At 34.3% G+C, this 25,503-nt stretch overlaps 1 protein-coding gene across 5 annotated transcripts in view; it reads right to left on the reverse strand.

Annotated features, from left to right (window-relative positions):
• Positions 1–25,503, reverse strand: part of COL21A1 (collagen type XXI alpha 1 chain) — a 343,061-nt gene that overhangs the window by 129,524 nt on the left and 188,034 nt on the right. The window contains exon 2 of one of the 5 annotated variants that reach the window (XM_016145688.2): positions 10,459–10,591. The exons of 3 other annotated variants lie outside the window; for them this stretch is intronic. The gene's annotated coding sequence lies outside the window, so the exon portion shown is untranslated. Of the gene's footprint in view, positions 1–10,458; positions 11,527–25,503 lie in introns of those variants that run through there. One more of the 5 variants, XM_016145689.2, reaches the window with a different exon arrangement.

Raw genomic sequence — 25,503 nt, forward strand, 5'->3', positions numbered from 1 at the left:
TGGGCCTCTTTCAGAGCTGGAGGCCAAATATGTATACAGAGATGAGAGGCTAATTCTACTCCATTTCACTGTCATGAGTACCAAATGTGATAATGACAGCTCAAGAGTTTCATATACTGTGACATGCTATACAAAATATGAAAAATCCTGTATCCTCAAATGAGAAGACACTCATCCCTTGATCTGTACTATAAAACTATCTGAATACAATTTAGGACTTTTTTAAAAACAGAAATGCATTAAAAATATTTAAAGAACACTAGTTTGGTACAAAATATTAGGAAGGTACCCAAACGTTTCTGAGGTACCCTGCTTTTAAAATATAGAGAAAACGTACTTGATGAATATTCAGTAGTCTTATACTCCTAACTGTTTGGTAACATTATTTCCAGGCATAAAAGTAGTTCACTTTGTAAAAAAGAAATTATGAGAAAAACATCAGAATAACTTCATGAAAGTTGTTAATCATATTATTATTTTGTTTTTAGCACATTTCCCAACACTTCTTAAAATAAAAAACTTTTCCTTAACTTTACAATAAAATCACATGTGTTGTCATTGCTACAGATCCGCAAGGCAACTGTTCATTCTTACATGTAAATAAAATGCATCTCTCATTCATGTCGATCACAGAGAAAACACCCAACATATAATACTCTATAGTTCCTATCACATGAGTACAATTTTTAAATAATTTCTATTTCCCTCTTGTGAAATGAGAGTTGTTACATAACTTCTTAAAATGTCTTTTAATTCTTGGAGTATTATGTTTCTCCTCTTAATGTTGAATATATTCTAAAATATTGAACACATCTGTTTGAGGTTTTTGAAATGGAATTTACTATATCACATTTATTTTTAAATTGTGGAATTGTATTATTTTCAGAAGGAAAACTAAAGGTATTTCCCTCCCTGTGCTATCTATCTCAAACATATTTTAATATTTCTATCTGTTCACATAAAGCAAGAAGAAAAAAATTAAACTACTTTAAGTTTGTATGTAATTATTCCAAGTGACTGGCTAAATCCATGATTACGTTAGTACCAGGCTCATAAAACTGGCATTTTATTATTGAAAAAAAAATTTATTCTAGAGAAAGGAGTTTCCCCCAACCCTTATAATTTTGTATTAAAAGACCAACTTGGGCAGCGTAATGCAAAGCCAAAGCAGTACAAGCTGTTACAAAGTAAAATAATTTTAAAGTTTAAAAAACACTGATTTAATTTACAAAAATTGAATTAGTAAAACTTGCAATAAAACATCTATTACTTTAATGAAGCATATCTATCCTTTGTGATATCATTGGCATAAATTCCATTTTATTGCACAGTTAAGATAGCATTTTGTCAAGCAGTTGACTTTTGTTGCAATAAAATTTTGATAATCTATTCACTGAATAGTATTTTGTTCAATATTTTTTGAACATTTACTGAATGTGTGATTGCTGAATACCTTATATTTATTGAGTACCTGACAAGCAATAAGGTATTATAAAGATGGATAATCCATTTTAATTAAAGTACTTAACTAAGTAGAGAAAGTTTATTATAAACATATTCTGTTTCTCCAACAAAACTAAGAGCTTTTAGGGGAATAATGTGAAGATGTATTTTATATATTTTTTTTATTTTTAATAATAACAGTATTACTCCATGACACGTAGCAGAAATCCAATTAACATTGCTTTATGGTTGATATATTTGTTCATTTATTCATTCAAGGAACATTTACTGTCTGCCTGCCAAACGACATAATACTTGTACAACACATTGCATGACATCTGGCATACAGGGGGTGCTCAATAAATGTCATGTTAGATGGAGAGTAAATAGCTAGCCAGCCATGACTTGATTAGGCAATGAATATACAAAGAAATCTGATGCTGCAGACACACAGAAGATAGTCTAGGGGAAATCCAAGCAAATAACACAGGTTAGCATAGGAACTAAGGGAAGATGTTTGCAAAAAAGTTAGAGTCAATGTCTTAGTGTCAAAATACAAAGCAAGTTTAATCTTACTGAACAATATTACTATCTATGCTTCCTTGATGTCAACCTTACCTAAAATTTCTTAGTTACTAAAGACTCAAGGAAAACTATCAGCTATATGATGTTTTATTTAAGAATGGTTTTGTTTAACTACAAAAGAGGGAACACCATTCGAACACATAGATTTGGAAGGAATACAAACTGTTGTCCACACTCTGCTTGAACTTATCCAAGAACAGAAAACTTAATGTCTCCTTAAAACACCATCAATCTTTAGACAATTTTAATTGCTACTTTCTGATATTACCCCCAAATAATAGCTATTATTGAGATCCTATGTGAACCAGGTAATGGGTTAAACAATTACATACCTTATTTCATTTAGTCTTGCAAGCCCTCGAAGTAAGAGCTATACTATCAGTTCTATTGTACAATACTCAATGAGACTCAGAGACATTTAAAAGAAGTTGGTCACACTAAGGCAGAGGCAACAACTTTAGCTAAGGCCCTTTGAGGTCCTATGACTCTTGCTTTCTACTATATAATTCAATGCTTCTCTTGAAGCAAAAATCTGTTTCTTGCTGATATTCTGTAGTTCTTTATGGATTAAATGCACTACTGTATATTTAGCCCAAGTTTTCTTAACTATTGACATTTGGGACCAGATAAGTTTTTATCGTGGAGTCTGTCCTGTGCACTTTACAGTTTGTGGCACCCCTGGTCTCTACCCACTAGATGCCAGTAGTACTCTTTTCCAGTTGTGACAACCAAAAATGTTCTTTAACATAGACAGGGGACCAAATCAACCCCGCTGAAAATTACCGATTTAATCAATAGAGGTTTACCTCAAGGATTGGCAATTAAGAGATTTTAACAAATGAAACTGTATTTGAACTTTGTGAGTCTTAGATTTCATACTAGAAATCCACCACCACGTTCATAGTTTTTTGTTCAAAAAAGAATGCAATAAGGTAAAATGCATTAGTTTGTTTAAACTCTTAAAAAGACGTGAACTTGTTAGCCTTTCTGTTTCAGACTTGACATAAACTGTACTTTTTTATTATCAATATTTCTAAGATTGTGCTTCTATTTCATAACCAAATATTCTTGAAATAGTAGATCAAGTCGTTACAAAAAATAATTTAAAAGCAAAGGAAGAAACCTACCACACTCAATTTCGTGACGGCTTGTATTTGCTTTTTATTCTTTGGCCATGAACAACAGAGTCCTTCCTAAATTGAAAATGTTTTCATTCCATTTTATTCTAGTTTCACAGACAACTAATGGTAAAACATAATAATGTTGTCTATGAGAATTTTTATTATACTCCACTACCTCAAATGATAGTGTGGTTGGATTTGTCAAGTCTCTCAATCCAGAGATCTGCAAAGCTCTAAGATCTCATGCCTATAATGAACTAAGTTGTTAGTATATCCAATGGATATAATAGAAAAGAGATACTGCTTCTTTAGGGTGTAAAGTTTAAGGCATATAATCCACCTCTATGATAAAATGCAGACTTCCTATTAGAAGACAAATCATTCATTTAAATTATTTGAAAAGTACTAAAAGAAAATTCATCTGGGTCTATTTAAGGTTCAGAAAAAAATAACATACAAAAAGATTCTTTGGCTCTCACCCTAGAAAATTTTCATGTGATTGTCAATCAGGAATATTTTTATTTAGTTTAAGCTCTTATTCTTCAAAACAAAAGGGATTTCCAAGGAGGTGTTAGAGAATTTCAAGGTGAATCACACAGATTTGAACTCCCAGATTCCAAAAAATTAAGCCTACACAATGACTTTGGCAATGGTAGGTAAGTGGACTAATCCTATGTCAATTACTTTCCCCATCCTTTACATTTTTGCTCTCACGCCAAAGAGATCTCATGTAAGTAGCTCATATATTTATTTTTATTAAATGTTTTTCAGAACGTGCATATTGAGGTAAGAGGTATCCTTGGTCTGTTCAGAAAAAAAAGCAAAACAAGAAACTTTTGCAATCCCCGGCTAAATTATGATTGGTCCTGTGACTCCTGGGATAAACAGTAGTTCTACCAATATTACTTTCCATGAAAACCAGTCTATGTATTAGTTGTGTTCATTTGAAGAGAGGCTGATAGTGACTGACAGTAATATCAGTAGAAGGGAGAACAGTAATGTATTTTCCTATATTCTTTGCTTCTTTAATTATTGTCTGGATTTTATCTTTCCCTTTCCATGGAAGAGTAAAAGTATCCTCCGAGAAGATAATATGAAGAAAAAGACCAGTATTTTTCTTATTTCATATTTTTATTTCTGTTTCATTTGGAAGACATAATAATATTCTTCATTATATAGCATGCCTTGCAGAAATATCAATTTACTTGCTTTTCCAATTAACTATCATTACATTAAAAAAATAAAAAATACATGAAATTTTTCTAAGTACTAAGTTTATGTCATTTTCTATATATGCTGGCAAGCCGTGCATTAAAATTTTCTGGAGCCATCAATAAATGATTTTTGATAATAAGTATAGTTATTAGATTAGTTTTTCACAGGTGAAGGAATAATTCTAATTTCAAAAACTATAAAAATTTAATAGGTGTAAAACTATATTTGCATAATGCATTCATGGTAAACTACCTTTAAATCAAAAATGCTCAGGAATGCATTATTAGCTATTTCCAGAGTAACAAAATACACCATGGTTCTTCCTGACAATTGCCAAAAACGTTTCCACCTGATAAAAATTAAATGATATGCAGTATATATTAAAATTCTGCATTTTTATTGATTTTTCAACTATAAGGTGTTGGCAGACAATTCTGCATCATGTTTCTGTGCCCCTTGAATCAGCTTTGTTCCAAGGATGCTGGGAGATATCCCTAACAATCATAGGAGACAGATAGTTTCTCACTCCTGAGATGAGGGCAGATTTGTTTCCTGCCTAGTATAATAGAGATGATTTCTTCCTCCGGTACAAAATTGGACAAGTTTGCTAGTATCCTTTTTATAAAAAAAGGATTTCTTAAGCTCAGAGTTCCTCAGCTGTGACATAAACCACTTTGTATGCAGCATCAACCTGGGTCGCTCCACATCAACCTCATGGGACTTGGGGGACAAAAGGAATCAATGAAAATAGGAATCTGATACTGAGTGCTGTGTTGTGAGTAAGAAAGTCCTTTTTTCTCCAACCCAAGAGTCTCCTTTCTGCTAGCCTAAAACTGTGGCAGACTAACTTATTAGATTCCAAGTAGGGTAAAACTGCAGACCCTTCACAGTTCTTGACATAAACATAGTAAATACACAATAATTTCAGTATGTTAAAATGAAGACACCAAGACACTATGTATAATGAACTCCATTACCTATTATGTAGATTTATAATCGTCTTTGGCAAACGTATAATTTACAGTCTGTAGTTTGTGTTAGACGTAATTAAAACAAAAATATTATTTTCATATTTTCCATTCTGATATCTTCCTGCCTTATTCCAATGTGACTGCTACTTAATAAGTCTCAATCTCTTCAGAACATGATAGACATAAACCAATATATATATATATATATATATATATATGCAATGCCAAAAAAAAAAAAAAAAAAGATGTGTATCAAAGAATCAGCATATTTGACTGAATCAAAACATAAAAACAGTGACATTATGGGCTGTTGTTTCCCTCACACTGCTCAATTTTACCAAGTCCCCTATTGGAAAAAACACATCAATATGAGCCACTTGATGAACATAGTGACATATTGATTTGATTTGGACAACTATGCTGAAATATTAGAGTTGGACAGTATCCCATTCTATGTAACTCTATTATTTAAATTTTTTAACAAAAAGTACTGTTTTAAATATCGTAATTTGTGAACCAAATCACACCAACCACTTTTTCTAAGTCACTTGAAACTGATGATAATGGAGAATGGCTAGACTCTTGAATACAACACCATGAAATGTAAATTGTAACAAACAAGTATGTAAGTCAACAAATAGAGAAAAAAAGAAAAAATCCTAAACCTCCAGGAAAAAAAAATCAGAAAGTGATTTCCCTTTTCTCAAAATTCTGAAAATGATCACTCTAACCACTAATTTAGTTTAAACACCACTGACTCCTTCAAAGCCACAAGTTAAATTTTCCTCCCACAAAACCCTTAAAGCATTCCATTTTCCTTTAACATTTACAAGTTATAATAAGGCTCCTTTTAAAGCAAACAACTTCCTCTATACTAAATGTCCTTTTCATTAAACCATTTTGAGACCCTACCAACAAACTCTAATGACTAGATCAACTAATCATCATTGATTCAGAACACCTGCTGCTGAGTTAGTCAATGACTCAAAATTTCTGAAACACTTCACAGAATTTCACTTTTAGTGGTCTCTACTGCCTCATCAGTAAGGGTATCCAAAAGCTTTAAGTAGCTAAGTACCCGATAGAAGGATGGCAACCAAAACCTATTCTGACAGCAGAGACCCAGCATCTGGCTACCTAAAGGTTGCCACTTAGGTGAATTTTCAGCTTGTTCCTGGCCAAAGAGGTTGCTATTTTCAAGTGTTCAATGAAAGGAAAATAATCAATATCATAAAAGAATCTGGAGGGTTTGGGCACAAAAATCTCATTTAAAAGAAAAGAACTTCAAAAATGGCAAAGACGAATCATTAATATGAACTCGGGCAAAATTCTGAAATTTTAAAATATATTCATGACCTTTAATTTTTAAATATGTTAATCATTTAACAGAGCATCTTATCTTTTTTAAGCTGCAGATATTTATAGAAGTTACAATCAGTATTATGTCTGCTTTTTTGTGATCTTGTTTTGCTTTATTTCAAATACTCTTTTGAAGAATCCACAAACACTAAAGAATTGTTCAAAGAATCTGTATGTCTCGAAATTTACTTTTTAAATCCAACATTAGAAATGTTACCAATGGTTAACTCATTTGCCAGTAGAAAAATACTGAAACTATCAAGCACAGCTGAATCCCCAACTTTTACAGTCAAGTGTATACCAAGATAAGTCACCTTCATTTCCTCCCATACAATGGTAGGAATATTGTATTATTCCTTTCTAGAAACTAGAGAAAGGTACCTTTTCACCACATGTTTCTCTATCATTTAGTTTACATAGATTCATCTTCTACATAATTCCACTTTTCAAGACATTAAGTATTTGTCCCTCTCCTTCCTGAAAGGAAAAGATAATTACCATAAAATGTTTGAACTGCTTTCTGAATTAATGTAAAATCAACAAGTTCCTCAATTATATTAATGTTTTCAGGCTTTTCAGGACAGAATTCACTGGAGATATTGAGACTATAAGCGACACACCAAATTTCAAACCTCCAGTCTAACTAGCAGGTCAGCTTTGAGTCACATTGTATTGAGAAAACCTCATTTTGCTAACTTAACTTGAATTGTATTTGTGATGTTGTTATTTGGTTTGCTTTCCTCTTATGAGACAATGCGCTGCTTGGTATCTTTAGTACTGCAGTTTATATAAAAATATGCTATTCTTCACGTCTATGGAAAACAGTACTAAGTGACAAAACCAAATTAGGCAGAATTTAAGTTAATATGAAAATGAAACTTGATGAGACTATCAGACATGAAAATGGGTCATTAAGAAAAGTTGAGAAATACTTTCTGTGGGAATTTTTTTTTTGAATGACAAGATTCTGATCTCTACGAGATGACTTCTGCAGAAGGAGCCCACAAACAGTTCAATGGGCTTTTCCAAGCCTATAATGGTGACTTACAAGGTCCTCAAAGGAACTAAGAGAGCAACTTTCTCAATAACTAGAAGCAGAATGAAGTTCCAAATTACCAAATCTCTGCAATGCTAGTTTTGTAACCTTGACTCAGAGTTACTGGGATGTCACAGAAAACCGCAATTCTTGGCAGATGCACATTTTATGTATAAATGTTTACCAGATGTGAAGTTCATATGATCTATGCAGTGTAATAGAAACAAAAATAAATGTGCTGTGTAATCTGACATGCCAGTTCATTCTGTGAATGAACCAGCAGGTAATAGGCCTGGTCTCGTGTTTAGGTGGAGCTTATGGAGTACGAATCTGGAGCAAAGAAAACTTCGTAAGCCCTACCACTACCCTCGATTAAAACCAATCCCATACGCTTGTTAGGCCTGAAATGATACCAAGAAAGAGTTCTTTCTTTAGATAAAGAATTCTATCCCTGTTAAAACCGAAATGCCCTTGGGAGATATAAATGGTTATCAGCTATTTATACATCAGTGTAAATGAATTTCAAATCCTGTATTAACAGCTGGATTTCATAAGAAGAATATATGAAGCTTGGGTGTTTGGATTGTAAAAGAGTGGAAAAAATCTTCAAGAGATAAAAGTTAACACATGAATAACTACCACTATTATTTGTCTATTCATTCAACAATATTTATGACCACCTATTATTTTTCAGGGTGCTAAATATTGGAGATACGAGATGAAAAAGCATAGTTAATGGCCTCAAGAAATGTAGGGTTCAGTGGAAAGCCACCAAATACGAAGTTACCATAGAAGAGTATAGATGTTAATGAAGATGTGTCCACGGCACAAGAGGATTCAGATAAATGAATACCAAAATCTGCCTGGCAGAGAGGAGATGGGAAAAGTTTTCCAAGCATAGGTAAAGTTTAACTTGTGACTTGAAGGAAAACCAGGGATTTGTAGGTAACCCGAGGATAGGAAGATAGTGCCTAATTATGCCTGGAAACACTAAAGAGCAAAATGTTCTCAGTGAAACAGCATTTCTGAAGTAACAATTTCTAGAGTGAAGTATCCGTGGGGAGTAGGGCGCAGTGTCTTAGCTTGGGCTACCCTAACAATATACCATAGACTGAGCGGCTTAAACAATGTGAACATTTATTTCCTCACAGTTCTGGAGGCTGGAAGTCCAAGATCAAAGTGCCAGCATGGTATGTTCTGGTAAGACCTCTCTGTAGACTGGCCACCATCTTGCTGGCTGTGTCCTCACTAGGCCTCACATGTGTGTGGACAGGTGCATGAGTTGGGGGCTGAAGTGAGAACTCCCTGGTGTCTCATAAGAACACAAATCCTATCACCCTATGTTATCAGAGCCCCATTCTCCTTATGACCTTATTTAACCTTCAATATCTCCTCATAGACCTTGCTCCAAATACAAGTTAGGGCTTTAACATATGAATCTGGAGGAGACACAATTCAGTCCACAGCAGGCAGTGAGGGAAATGAATGACAATGACAGGGAGAGTATTTAGGAAGCAAATCATGAAGGGCCTATTAAATCGAGTGAGGAGGAATGAACTTTGTCTTTAAAGCTCACTCTAGACTCCTCATAGGAATTTTAAGCAAGGAATGACATTCTGGTTCTTATTTTAGAAAGCTCACTATAGCAGCAAAAGGGAGAACCATGCACAGGAAAACAGAAAAGCCACTAAGAGGCAGTGAGGGCCTGAGGTAGGACAGAGGGAGTGGGAATAGAGTTGAGAGACCCAGGAGTTAAAACAAGCCAAGTTTGATTGATTATATTTATGTGGAGGGGAAAACTGAGAATGACCTCAGTCTCTGGCTTAAACACCTAGTAGGTGGTAATGTCCTTTCCTAACAGCAAGAACTCAGAAGGAAAACCAAATGTGTTTGCTGGGGGATGGAGGAGAGAAAATAAAAATTGTTACAGATTTTAGAAAATTGAATATAAGCCTAAATGAGGAATAAGGACATATGGAACCGTTTACTCAGCAGCAGAATATATGGACCCACTCTGTGCCAGAAATGGGCTAATGGGGAGATAGATGCAACAGATGCTGAGCAGAGCGAGCAGAGTGGATGTGGATGTTACCCTGGCTTATTTTTTGCTAGTAAGTGCCAAGAGCTGAGATTTTAGACCATTAAAAGTCCTTGTGTTAAACAAAACTTAAATGTCTAACAATACAAGAAAAACTAAAGAATGCTGGTTCATCTATATGATGGAGCACCACAGAAGCATGGAATTCATGTGTTTCAAGAATATTTAATAACATTAAAAACAGTAAGAAAAAAGTAAAACACAAAACTATATAGTAAACTGAGAAAAATATTTTTTCATAGACATGTCAAAAATTACCTCCAGATAGTATTAAGAATATACAATTTTTTCATTTTGCTTTCCCATGTTTTCCAAATTTTCCTATAAAAACACATCTGGTTTTATAGTCAGAAATAATAACCTTATTTTAAAACTTTTATATGTTTCGAGGCAAACAATTTTTCAAAAGAAGGCTCTCTCCCACCACCAGCCGAGCACATAATTGAATTACCCTCCACCAGTCAAGAGAAATTAGGCTATGCTGAGTAGCAAATACACCAAAAAATTGTAGTGTCTTATAAGAACAAAGTTTTATTTTTTACTTATACTATATGTTCACTATGGACTGGCTAAGGGCTCTGCTCCACATTCCTCTATTTGGGACCCATTCTGAGAAGCATGGCCACTTACCATGCAGAGGAAAAGCGCTCTGGAGGGTCTCAAACCGGAAACCAAATGCTTCAGTCCAGAAACATATGTCAATTTCCACTGAACTCAATGGCCAGAATCAATGTGGATCAGGAGATGTAAACCCAATATGTAACTGAAATGCATTCGGCAAACAAAGCTAATAATGATCACAAATGACTACAAATTCATCGCCCCCCCCAAAAAGAATTGTGGAGGGACTTTCACGGTATTACTATTCAAACAGCAAATCATGGCCCATCATGATTACAAAATCAGTTTGGTAGATCATGACAAGTGGCTTTTTTTTGTTCAATAACAAGTACTTTTTAAAAGAATGAAACGGAAGGGAAAATGTCAGAGCATAATACAGGAAAGGTAGATATTTCTCATGAAACAATATCATGATATACATCTATCAAGTAAAGACAGATGTGTCACAATGTGAAATATCTTCCTGTGGTTCCTGTAAAAAAAAAAAAAAATTGAAAGTCATTGTTCTATGAGAGCCCCAACTAAGCCACATACATAGAAGCATAATTCCTATACTAGCTCTTCTAATCCAATGTTCTATGACTACTATGAAAGATTGGGGAAAATATGGTCTTCCTCCATTAGATCAATCTCAAAGGAATTAGTCCAATTTTAGTCTTTCTGTAATACTCTCTTAATAATAAATTAAGAAATATCATGAAGTGACTCATATTTCAACACCTTCCAAGTTTTGAAATCCCTTTTTTATTTCTCCTAAAATAAAAAAATTTAAGTTTCAAAAGCTTTTCCCTAATTCTACAGAGCCTCATTTAATTGGTTTGATAGGAATATATACAATTGTTATATTAATTTAAATAGCATCCTTGACCAAGATAAATAATAGTAATTTTTTTACTTTATATTGCTGTTAACTTATAAAACAGTCATGGATGATTATCTTGCTTACTTATGCTTTGATGTTTAAAGAAAAAATGCATATTTCAAAACTGCAAAATACCTATTTTATGTAATTCTTTGATACAGAATATTCTCAGTTTCTAATTTTCTCATTCTTATCTTCAACCAAGAAAACACAAATTTGAAATATGCACATTCTATGGTTGTTTATGGAAAAAGTGTAATATTTATCAATTTAGTTCCAAATTTCCAAAACAAATTCATCCTTACTTTCTATCATACATGTAAAATGTTTATAAATGCATAGTTAAATGTAAGAGTTTCAACCAATTTTAATGTGTTCTACTTTTCTCCCAAATACATTGCCATGTTCTTTCCTACCTACCGTTCAGAGCACTGTCCATTCAAAAACCAGCCTTTTATCGCTACAGGGAAAATGCTTGCTAAACATCCAAGAAAAACAAAATGTTTCATATGGTACAATCTTTTTATTTCCCAGATGGCTCCACTGCCATATACTAGGTATGCCAGGGAGGTTTCCTGAGGAAAAGAAGAGTCAGTGTGAACTAAAACAATCTACCATCCTGACATTCAAGAGAACCAAATAAAACATGATTGTGTTTAAAAGAATGGAAAATAAAAAGACCATCCTCAAAAATAAACGAATGTGCAAGTTTTTACCATCCTAAAGGAAGCTCTGGTATGGAAAAATGAACATCCTGCATTTGTTAATTAAGGAAGCACTATATTCAGTGCAGCAACAGTAACTTGTTTAAAAGTGATGAGTCACGATATTTAGATCCTTCCTGTTTAAAGGAAGAATGCATATTTCAAAACTGCAAAATACCTATTGTATCTAATTCTTTGATACAGAATAAATATTCTCCTGGCCTTATTCACCTAGGTGTGGGGCAAAGAGGATTGTACCAGAAGCTGGACTATCTCTGTTCCAGACCCAGCAAGGCCACTAGAACACTGCAGGAATCTGGGCAAAAAGACAAGCCTGGCTGGACTTCTGCATCTCTTCTATAAAACCAGGGGGTGAGGAGATGAGTGAGTTGGAGGAGCTCTTCCATTTCAAATTAGCTGAAGTTCTAGTCTCTTAAATAATTTACCTAATTATTCCATTAAATACAGGGTGAATAATAAGCCCCTTTAAACCTCCAAAGTGGTCATTTCTTTCTATTATTCCGAACTGGATCTACTAGATCTAACATATTATAAATTTTCCCTAAATTAATATTTTGTAACCAAAATGATTGTGCGTATAACATTTCTATTACATTCAAAGAGCTCCAAAGACATGCACAGTTCCATTCTGATTGTTCTCTTTTCAATATAGTTTTTTTTTTTTTTTTTTTGCTAAGCTATCGGACAAAAAAATAATTCCTTGAAAATACTTCTCCTTTTAAACAAATGACAAGCACGACACAAATCCAACTGAATGCTTGCAGTATGGTTTTGAATCCTAACATGTGGGATTTCTTAAGCTCTTTACATTGTTCTTTCCAACACACACACACACACACACACAGGGGAGGGGGGCGGGGAGAGAGGGGGAGAGAGAGAAAGAAAATATATACCACAGTCAAAGTTTGATTACCTGTCAACTGAGATGGCAAGAGCAAACTAGCACAAATATCCTGAAATGGTAGAGAGGGGCGGGATGTATAATTGGGCATCGGAATGTGTTTTATTCTTACATTTAAATAAAACTATGCCTGGCATTCTGAAGATTGATAATGCTGTACAACCCAAGAGAACTAAAAAGCATTTTAGTCTGCAAATATTTTAGTTCACACCTTGGTAAATGAAAACAGTGTTCAATGTTTCAAAACGTATTTTTAAATCCCGTGAGACTAATGTGATAAAGAGACTGAATTATAAGAAAGTGACATTATTATTAAATATTTACAGGAATTCTTGCAGAAAAGATATCTAAAATGGATCAAGATACACAAACTCAAGATAGTATTGTTAGTATTAAATACATCTACAATGTAAGAAACTCGTGAGGTGAAAAACTCTCATGCCTCATTGCTCAATCCAAAGTTGGTTACATTCTCCTACATTGATTTTCAAATTTAATGGTCTAAAGCAGAAACAGCTGCACTGGATTTTGTTCATGCTAGAAAACTGACCTTTCTCTAGCAAGTGCCAAGAGTCTCTCAGAATTACAGTCCGCCAAACTTTATTCAAAAGGAGATGCTCTTATTTTTCTACATCATCAAAATGTTGTTCAGAAGAAATTGCAAACAAGATCCTTAAAGCCATTATCACCCAACAGCCTAAAGAAGCAGCTAAGACTGTCTATGTAATACTTGGTCTAAATGTTCACTTCATAGAAGGAATAAAGCAGGTACTAAAATGACTATCGTTCCTTTCTACAATTTCAGGTGCTTTAGAATATTGTCACATTAACACTGAATGTGATCCATTCACAACTCCATGGCCTACATTGCTAGGAAGGTCAGAGGAACAATATCACTCCAAGATGAAAGAAAAAGGATTCTCAGAAGAGGAGGAGGAAAAGTATCCTGACAGAAGTAGGTGCCTCTCAGGTCGAGCAGGAGTGGTTTGTGTGAACAGCTGCCTCTTGGGCCTTATGCAACTCTTTCCTATTTGTATTCATGGGAAGATATGAGTTTGGGCTCTTAGACTGGACTGACAATGCAGAGCTCAGATAGGTTTCCCACTAGCAAAACCCAAGAGGAATGGAAAGCATCTATGTCCAGAAGACAGCACACTAACTAGCACATTGCCCAACTTTACATTAGGAGCAAGCTGTAGTAAACAGAATCATTAGGAGAAAGTTGTAGCAAACAGAAAAAAAAGTCCACATAGTAGTAGACATGAAATTGCAAACAAAAAGAATTGGACAAATATTCAGTAAAAACCAGCATCATAGAGGAAGTCCACAAATCAGCAAATATAGTAACTAACACCCATAGAAATAGAGTTAATAACAGTAAAAAGACAACTAACTTAAATTTAATTAACATATTCAGAGATATATGTGAGAATAGTTGAAGAGGGAAGTAGCTAGATAGAAAATCAAATTGAAGAATTCTACCAGATTACAATGCAAAGGACACAGATTTTACAAAATATTTTTTAAAAAATGTTCAGAAGGAAAATTAATAAAAAGAGACATGAAAAAATAATGAAAAGCTTTCAGAGCTAAATAAAAATTTGAATCGTCAGATTGAATGGGTCTCACAAGTACCAAATTGCTTAAATGTGGGGGGGGGGAGAGATCTCTTTTAGACATGTGTTGGTGAAAATGCATAATTCAAAGGGTAAAAAAAAAAAAAAAAAAATCCTAAGAGTTTCTGTGGGGATAAGGAGGGAGTGGGGATAGAGAGAATACTCAAAAAGGAATACAATTCAGATTGTGTAGAGATTATCACAGAAGTGAACCTAAAAAACAATGGATCAAAATCTTCAAAATTCTGTAGGAAAATATGAACCTAACCAAAGAAACATTCATTTATGAACATTTTGATCATTTGAACATTAAAGAATTCAAATGTTTACTATCTACTCTCACCCCTAAAATGACTAGAAAACAAAACTAAGCTATTTGTGGGATAGAAAACTTTATATGAACAAAATTTTCCACCCTCTTCTAACCATTTATCCAAAATAAACTTCTATCTAAAAGTATTACTGGAAAAAAGTTAATAACATTCTAGAAATAAAATACAAGCCCTCAAATTGAGAGCTGGGTGGGGAGTTGGGAATGGAAGACCGTATAAGTGATGCAAATCATGTAAATAGAATAAGTAAATTATTTCAGAGGTGGATGGATGGTTATCAACTAGTTATTAGGAAAATATAAACTTCAATACATAGAAATATAATGGTAACCATTGCTATGTAAATAGAAATGTAATTTCTAGAGATAAGTAGTAGAAGAAAATGAAGTAAACTTAATTCTAAAAACAGAAAACCTAACAGTAATAATTATAATGAAAAATAAAAAAAAAACATGAAAAAATAGAAAATCAAATGCAGAAGAAAAAGAGTCCAAGTATATTAGCAATCGTAATAAAGTTTAATAGGTACAACTTGCTATTTAGAATTCAGAATCTTCAGATTGTGTGTGTGTGTTTTTTAAGTCCAGCTGTATTCTACTTAGAACAAGAAACCCACCTAAAACACTTGTTAAGTGCCAAGAATAAATAACATCAAACTGACATGTACTCTTCAACGGGAGTACTAGGCTGACATCAGCATACCGTGTTCATGCTATACATCGAAAATGAAAACAGATGAATGTAAGCTTAATATAAAACTAAATGGCTCTGCAAGAGAGAGTAACACTTGATGCCATTTGTCCTGTCCAGTTAGTTAGTTAGTTATTTGTAATTATGGTGAAGGCAATAATACCTGCAAATCAAATTTCGAGACAAAGCAAAGAAAGATTTCTAACTGATTGAAAAAGACTTTGGATTGAAAAAGATTTTACCTGGATAAGTAATGGACCCACTGCAACAAGACAAAATTTAAAAGAAACATAAGAATATCTTGAGATCTAAAATCTGAATTGTAGAACACTCAGTAGGAAGCAATGAAGTAAGAGTGGGAGGTCTGAGTAGACTGAGAGATTTTAGCTAATGGTAAACTACACTCATTAGTGTTAATTGGTTGCCAACAATTAGTTTTCTCTTGGTCTACAAGGGAGAAAAAAAACAGAACCATACACTCTTTCTATTTAGCAACCAATGGTCAGAATCAAAACTCATTGTGTCCAGGGAAAGCTGACCAGACTGGAGACGTAACTCTAAATTATTGCAAAAGAAAAGCAGTTTTAGAATATAATGTTTCACTTGTCTTCAAATACTGATGAAACTGCCATGTGAAAGAAATCAACTTATCCCTGTCACTCCCAGTGTACAGAATTAAGACCAATGCCTGGAAATTCCAGGGAGGAAGTTTTCAGTTTAAGGAAAATGTTTTTAATAAATGGAGATGACCCTAAGACTGAAAGTAGCCCATCATTGGAGGTGTCTGGCATTGAACAGTTTGTGCATTATGTGTGCTAAAGAGAGGGGCATCAAATGTTGTTGGTGTAAACATATTTGTACTGTAAACAACAATTATTTATGAGATAATTTCCAGGCCTATGATTTATGCTGACTAGAGTATGTGTCTAAACTGAACCATATGTCCAAACTGAACTGTGCTTCAAGAAGCAGGTTCGAGGCCACATCCTCTAGGAAGCAAATCATGACAAAAACATACCAAATCTTCCACAGTGTCTACCTCCAGTATTAGATCATTTAGAGCTCAATTACAGAGTTTATTTTGCTTCCTAAAAATTATATTAGAAATAGCCCATCTCCCAATTGTATCATAAGCCAATATCAAATTGTATCACGGCCAATCTCAAACTACTAGGCACCCTGGTAGCCACTGAAATTAAACATGGTGGCTCATCATTTCTCTTGTTTTTTGTTTTCATATAGTACATATTCAATGTTTTTACAATTCCCAATATCTCTTTGCTGTCAAAGTGATGTAACACATTGTAATGGCTTCCTTGGAAGTTCCTATGTCTCCCTTACTCCCCCTGATATATCAAAATTCCTGTATCTTTCTACCTAACAAGAATAATAGTTGCAGAAACTGAAACCCATTCTTATAACTTTTGCAGATAATAAAATATGCCTTCTTCCTTTCCCCTTTTACCTTAAAACATATCAGTAGACAGCCTTGAGAAAACAAATTCCAGGAAAAGGACTTTTGAAGGAGAAGAATAACATTTGAAGGACTAAAAGTCAAAATGTGAAACTGTCTGGAGTTTAGGATAATAAATTGTAGCAAACTCTTGCACTCTAAGGAAGTGAGGCTACATCTCCTCTTCTCTGCAGTTTGGAAGGGTCACAGCTCCGTGTAAGTGGATTCCTTGAGGACAGTCTTGAGTTACACAGATTGCCCTTGCCTGAGGATTGGCAATACTGAAAGGATGAAAGAAAGGAAAAGGGAAAAATTTCTTCTGCAACTAACTTTATAACTGCTTATCTTTGGGAATAAAATGGAAGAGGGGATAAAGTGGAATGCAAACACACATTTATTTTTAAATTTAAATCATCAGTATTCAAATCAAGTTTGAAAAAGTGAAATTATAATTGCTTCTCTAAACTTACGTAGGCTCCTTTAGGCCCAAAGCTCAAAAACAGGGCAGGTTACTAGAAGGGAAATTTGGAATTCAACTTGGCAGCCATATCCAAGATGATGAAGAAACATTTCAAATGCGCAAACTCACTGCATTACTTAAGCTTAGCATTTAATAACAGGTCTGGCCAAAAAATGTCCAACCTGAAATTACACTATCCATCTAAAAATTAAGAATATTTAGAGCAACAGTTAAGAAAACACAGATGCACAAATGGCTTTAACTATCCTCTATCAGTAACTATCCAGACATTTATTTAATTAACTCATTTAGAATGAGTGAGAGATCAAAATTATTAACACTTTTTTCCAGGGTTGTCATATGTGTAGTCTAAAAATAATTGATTCTGATTTTCCCAAAGCCTCCATAACTTCCTTCTGTCAGTCTTCATAATTCAATTGATTTCATCATGGTTTTGTGTTTGGTTTAGTTTTTGACTTAATAGATGACATGTGTAGTCTAAATACTTTATAGAAACTTACAGATGTGCATTATATATACAGAACTCATCACAGTTTTGAGGAGAATATAGATCCAACTACAGCTTCTAAAAAATCTTCAGACTAGTGGGTGTGGGGCAATTGACATGAACAACCACAATGACTTAGGGTAGATGTTCTACCCTAAGAAGCAATGGAATAGAGTTAGGAATTTTGTGGTATGACAACTAACCCTGACATCCGGAGCATCCATGGGGGAATTTGCTAAGGGATCATTAGTCCTCGAGGACAGGGATCACATCTATTTATTGCTGTATCCTTAGGAACTTGTTTAACCTATAGAAAGAGCTGAAAAATATTTGCTGAGTGGATAAATTAATGCATATGCTATATAGATGCACCAAGGTCCAGGCTGCAGCAGCACAAAGCCACCTGGGAAATGGATACTGAAACCCAGGGCTGTATCTGCTCTGAGAAAAAGTTATCTTCTAATTTTCAGTCAAGATACAAGCTATCTATAGCCGTGACCAGAGAGATCTCTGCCATTGCTAAATCCAGGAGTTCATGACAAGCCACCTCCAGCTGCAAACAAGACTTGAGGATACCCTAAACCCACCCAACATCCACGGTGAACTGGTATGGCGAAGGATGACAGCCTCTCTCTCAGACTCCAGAATCAACATTTATGGTCACAAGGAGTTGTTCTCAAAAGCCTCTGCTACTGCTGCTAGAGCCTTGCCAGCTTCAGGAGACAACCCTCCCCTGCATCAGCACTTTGTTTTCCCCCAGCACAGTGTGGATAATGGCAAAAATCTGAATTTGCTTCATTTCATCTCCATGACCCAGGTTACATGGAGGATACTCTCATCCAAAAAAGTAACATGCTTTTCAAAAGATAGCCGAATCATAATAGTGAAAAGCTCAGAAATAGAAAATTATATTTATAACAAATTTTGAGCTAATTTGAGTACTTTTTATCTGCCAGGCACTATACTAAAGTGTTCATTTGCATTATCCCAATTAACTTTCCTGACTACACTATGAAGTAGGTCCTAAGATCCCAAAGATAGCTTTAAAAGGTTAAATACCTTGCACAGGGTCTCATAGGTGCTAAGTGTCATGACTACATAACACCCATGATTTTAGCTATTATCTTATATGAACTCAATGTATTAAAGTACATATTATTCTTTTGGCATTCATAAGGAGCAATGAACTGATCTTTCTACTTAAAAAAAAAGTTATTGTGTCATTCTAGCCAGATTTTACTATCTGTACTCAGTGTGTCTAATATTTAAAATACATCTGGCATAACATGTACTTTGTGAATTATAGGAAAATAAATTAATCACACTTAACATAATTATCTCATTTGTATGGGAATTCAAAATTATAATTTCAAATGCTCCTATCTACAAAGCATATAGTTATGCATTCATTTTTCATTATAAAAGCAATACATGTATATTAAAAACATAAAGAAAAGCAGGAAAGAAAATATCTATCATTCTGCCACCCAAACACAACTGTTAACATTTGGAGAAACATGTAATTTAGAACTTAAAAATATAATTTGATTACTCATATAAACATGATTTCCCTCACAAAACCCATAATTCAAAATCAGAAAAAAAAATTTTTTTCAACTGTTGAAAAAACTAATGAATATTATTTATAAAATTCCCACTTGGAGGCCAAGAAAAAAATTGTTTAGGCATTATAAAAAGGGATTTTAAATCTTTTTGAATTAAAAAGGTCTGTTATTTCATTATTCCTCATTCACAGTAATATCTCTCTTCAGTGAACATTCAAGAAGCATATTAATAGGAATTTTAGAAGTGCGTTCTACATTCCTCAGCAGACTAATTTCACAAAGGATGCTATTCCACAATGACTTAAACTCTACGTACAGATGCTCAAAGCTGCATTTTTTTACATGTTTCATGATGGCTTCAAATGGTGCTTTTAACCAAGAAAAAGAAAAATATGCAAACAAAATGAAAAAAGACTTTACAATCACACCTGCCCAGCTCTAGCTAACTGCAGGATTTTTTAACCTACCAACTTTTCAGTAAGTTGGTGGCAGGCTGGGATAGGAAATCAAGTTTCCCATTTCCTGGTCCAGAGCCTTCTTAGAAATAATGAGAGCATCTATTTATTTAGCACTAGACATATAAATATTATTATTACTGTTATTTAAGCGGTAGTATAGAAATGACATGTAAGAGGCTATAAGTACCTACTTACTCACATTACATATTGACATGCTTGCTTTCACTAAAAATATACAGTTCAGATTAGGTTCCATGTGTCTCTACTTGCCATCAAGAGCTCTAAAATGTCACCAATTCTCTTCATCCCTGCTCCCTCCTCATTCCAAAGGTACCTAAGTAAAAACTACTGATTCCAGCTAGTTAAGACGGTTACCATGTACCCTCACTCTCCACAGTTTTTATTTCTCTCTCATTTCAAACCTTAGTTCAGGGGTGCCAGGTAACAAGTGATTTAATCAGGAAGGGAAAAGTAAGGGCACTGTAAAATGATGAAAAGGCAGAATGCAGAAGGGGAATGGTGAGTTTCTGCAAGAAAGTAGTGGAGTTGCCTACATTCTCAGGACCTTAGAAGTTAACCATCTCCAGTTATCCTCTCTGGGATAACAACTCTACTTCTTGCCAAGATATACCTTCAAATCACATTAAGACCCTTCTAGAGATTGCTAAATGGTGTAATGTCAAATTTAAATCAGAACTATATTTGCCTTATCCTTTTTTTTTTACTTAAAGATATTTATAAAATGTTATTTTTATATAATAAATTGAAGGAAGTTCTCCATATAAAAAAGGAAAACTGCCAATTGGCTATTAATAGACTTACTAAACTGAATTCACAACTTCTCTGAATCTTCTAGGTGACAGCCAAGCATTTGGTACTCACGTAATCACAGATGAACGGCTGAACACTTACAAAGAATGTTCCTTCCTATCTTATCTTTAATACTTTATCTAATTCTGGGTACTACTGGAAAATACACACCTACACACACCCCATGAGGTGTGCCATACTCTCTTCCTAATAAAGCAGCAAAATTTATGTACAAGGTTTAGAATTTTTTAAAGTATACACACACACACATACATACACACACACACACACACGTATTTCAGTAAATTGTCTTAATCACTGAATCACCTGTGGATTTGAAAGTTACCATAAAAATATAATATATATGTTCTTAGTTTGTTTCTATTTACCCGTTACATAATAATAATAATAAAAAAATTATAACTAAATTCCCAAAGAATATTTTTAGAAGAACAAACTTTCTGCAAAGTTCAAACTTCCCTAGAATGTCCTTTTACTTTAAAGAGAAAATTTTCTTGATCCTTAATCTTTTCTTCTTGACACCAATAACTATAAAAACAAATAGTTAAGAGGTAACATAATGCTGCAATCATGGCTAAATTGACCTGGATCAAAACAAGACAAGTAAAACAAAACTAAACAATGAATCAAACACAAGCAACTGGCAGGACTCCCAGAAGGTCACCACCAAACTTGGACTTGAGCAAACTGTCAATGTTTCCTGAAATTTTCAAAGATATCTTCTGAGTTTTTCGTTAGTGAAAACTGAAATGTCAAAGAAACAATAAGGAGAAAAAAGAACTAAATTAAATCCTTAGAAAAGACAAACCTAGTAGAAAAGATTATCCTTTTCACAACTGATTCCTACAGATTAATTTTCTTGGCATTCCAGATTGATTGTTTTCATTAGTTTTTCATTAAGGAAATTTTTTGAATAAATAATCCTGAAATCAAACTGGGTTAAGTGGGACAGAAAGATCTATAGTATTCCAAAAACGTTATCTTGAATTATGTGCCTCTGTCATTTTATTTGCTTTTTCAGAAGTCAAGGCAGATGAATGAAAAATGTACAGTAGAACACAGGAAACCTTAGTTGTTATTCAGTACCACCACTAACTTTTCATGAGCCCATAGCCTAGAATGATGTCTCCAAGCCTGTTTCCTCATTTATATTAGACAAATTCTAATATCCCTAACGGTTCTAAAAATTCTGTAAGTACCAAGGAATCTCATGGATATAGTTAATGGGCATCTATACATAATAATAATAATTACTTTTTATTCCTTTTCACAATAAATTAACCAAATTGATTAATGTTGGGCATCAATATTCTAAAAAATATATTCTCAGACAATTTCAATGTGCAGTCATGTTTGGGAACCAGTAGGTTAAAGCAGTGATTCTCAAAGTGTGGTCTCTGGCCAGCAGCAGTATCTGGGAAATTTTTAAAATGTTCAAAATTTTGTATTTTTTTCTGAGGAACTCAAAGTACACTACATATTCTGAAACAAATTCCCCCACTAGGTAAAACAGAAAAAACATCAAACGAAAATAACTTAAATTACTACTTCTTTTTTAGGATCTAATTTTCAGAGGTGAAAACAGAAGAGAGCTTCAGCTTAAACACTTAATTGATGCCCAAAGTTAAACAAACAAACAAACAGCAATTCTTATTAAGCATTTACTATGAGGCAAGCAGTGTTAAAAGAACTTTATACACATCAATTCATTTACTCACACCAATCTCATTGAAGTAGGTACTATGACCCCATTTTTACTAATTAGGAAACAGAGCAAAAAAAGGTTATGTAGCTTGTCCAAGTTCAAACGACCATGTAAGTCACAGAGTCAGGATTCAATGCTAGGCAATCTGACTGAAGAGTGTGTGTCCTTAACCTAGAGGTAGAGAAAGTTGAGGAACTCAGTCTCCACTGCTAATTCTCTTTGAGTGAGACTTGGACCATCCGCCCGAAGTAAGCATTTCAACTTTATTTTCACAAGAATGAAAATGAATCAAGCTAAAAAAATTACTATTGCATGCTAAGTAGTATAATCCAAAGATAATAAATACAAAAAAAATAAAAACATATCCATTTTCTGAAATGTGTTTTAAGCGTAAGACTTTCAAGATAGGCTTTAATAGTAAACCATCCACTTTGAAACAAATAGGGCCCTCAAAATGAATCTAAATGAATGCCAGGTAACTCTCATCAAAACCACTCTGAGACAGGTAAGCAAATCAAGTGCAATTAGGCTAACTTCTTTATGATCATCTCTGCTGCAGGCCTTATGTCTATAAGTGGAGAATTATAAAATTACTGTAGGGCATTGCAATATTGATCATTCCTAATTGGAACTGCAACATCACAGGCCCTCTTAGCTCATCAGCTAAATTATCCAGAACACATAATTTGATTACCGAGTCTGAATTTGCTTCTATGTGCCTTCATTTCTTCCATCAAGAAATATGCCTCTGATCTTTCCTTTTCATCCCCACAGCTACAAATCTCATACATACTGAGCCACATAGAAACCCTTACATTAAATTGTAATGACATTTAACTTAATAACATTAAATTGTAATTTCAAAAGTATCCTAATAAAGACCTGATTTTCTGAATGGAGGAGTTACTAAAATGCTTATATGCTGGAACTTGGATTATGTTTAGCCTTCTAGAAGTTACATAAGATTGGTAAAAAGCAGGATATAACCTCTTATATTGTCTTGAACAAATCTTGATGTAACTGATTAAAGTTTCATTTTATTCTCTCTCAGGAACCTACGAAACACTGGATAGTGCTTCTCAACTAGTTCTCTTGTAGGGTACAGCATGTCACTTTTAGATCCCCTCTTAACACATGAATTTTATTTTATAAGGAATTATATCCTGGAGAGCTAGATTTTAAGGCTATTTAAATGTGAATTGTAATAGATTATAAACACCACTTAAAAAGATTTCTAGAATGTTCCATATAAAACATGCAATAAAATTATCAAGACAATTTGATGATGTCTCTATGTTCACATTCAGATAAAAAGCAAAAACTGTAAATTCTAAGGGTGAGGTTGGCATGAAGATACAAAATCTGACCACGTTATCAATACATTGTAATTTTTCATTTCAAGGTGTTTGGGAATTAGGTTTTCGTTTTGTGTTCAGTTTGTGTGTGGTATGTGCACATTTTAATCTAACAAATATGAAGTATGTATTGTACTACTATGGTCCCCATTTTACAGATGGGGAAAGTGAGATGTGAAGCATGGAGAAGCAGAAGAGCAGGTCTTGAACCTGAGGCTTGAGCCTCAGACCATGGCTCTTGTTCCTAACCACGATCCATATTTCCCTCATTTCTCTAAACACAAGTTTAGTACCTGTCCCTTAACAAGTTTATATCTCAATCACAAATTGGCACAGGAAAGAGCAACTTGGAAAATAAACATTTCTGTACAGAAAGTCTTGGTACAGTTAGCACTGTGTTCACCACAGCACACGTCTGCTGGTAGTGGAGTCATGCCTATCCTAGTTTCTTATCCAATGTTAGATTCTCTAATCCATTTAAGCCTATTTGCAAAGTCATTCTATTTCTGTACTAATGACTTTGAAACAGCTGGAATTGTTTTAGCCAAAAATTTGAAATCTCAGATCTCTATTAAAAGGAAAAAAAGAGCCACTCCAGACAAGTCCTCTGGGTTGCTGAATGCTGAATTTTCACTCACGCTGGAGAATCAGCATGAATTCCTTAAACCTCCAATTGCTTTAAAAAAAAAAAAAAATACTGCATATAAGTCCTGTAATGAGCACTGATGACAGGGATGACCTGGGATCATGTCATCAGGGGCCAAAGATCCATATTACTACAGCTAGAAAACCCTTATGTATATTTCTTCTTTGACTTCATTTCAACCCTGAAAAAAAAAAAAAAACAACATTCCTAATCTCTCCTAAAGCAAATATGCAAATTCTACCACGCAAAAATGGCTCAAGCTGATAGCTAAGCCTCTGTCTTTTATAGAATCCTTCAAAGTCCACAGTATATATATTTTCAATATGGGTAAAACTTTATTGATGAATACCTTAGATTTTCTGAAAAGTGGTCTGTTTCCTCTTGCCTCTGTGGAGGAGCATTTGCAGGTGTTTGCCCTTGCCTTAACTGAGATCCAATCCAAGCTCCCAAAAGTGAGCATGCACTAGCATCACCTGGTGGGCTCATTAAAACACTGACAGCTGGGCCCTGCTCTCAGAGTCCCCCCACCCCCCCACACACCTCAATTTTGTAGTTCTAAAAGTTCCCAGGTGCTGATGCTGCAGACTAAAGACCACACTTTGAGAACTACTGCTCTAATTCACTGGTTCCCAAACTACTCTACGTGGGAATGATCTCAAAAGTTTTTTGTTTTTAATGTCGATGCCTGAAGTACCCCTCCCAGAGATACAGATTTCATTGGTATAAAGTGCTATTCAAGCACTAGATTTTTTTGTAAAGCTCCAAGAGTAAGCCTACTGTGCAGCATGCGTACAGAATCTCTGGTCCACCCTACACAGCCCTGTGCTCCCCCTCGTTCGACTCCTGGGCGCGCCACGTGTAGACATGCAGCCCTTTCCAAGGAGATAGATAGAGGCAGAGGAGGATGAGCTTAGGGAAGTAAATCCCCCCTCCCATGTTATTCATTC

This window comes from Rousettus aegyptiacus, unplaced genomic scaffold (genome assembly GCF_014176215.1).
Source record: "Rousettus aegyptiacus isolate mRouAeg1 unplaced genomic scaffold, mRouAeg1.p scaffold_m13_p_1, whole genome shotgun sequence".
Classification (NCBI taxonomy): domain Eukaryota; kingdom Metazoa; phylum Chordata; class Mammalia; order Chiroptera; family Pteropodidae; genus Rousettus; species Rousettus aegyptiacus.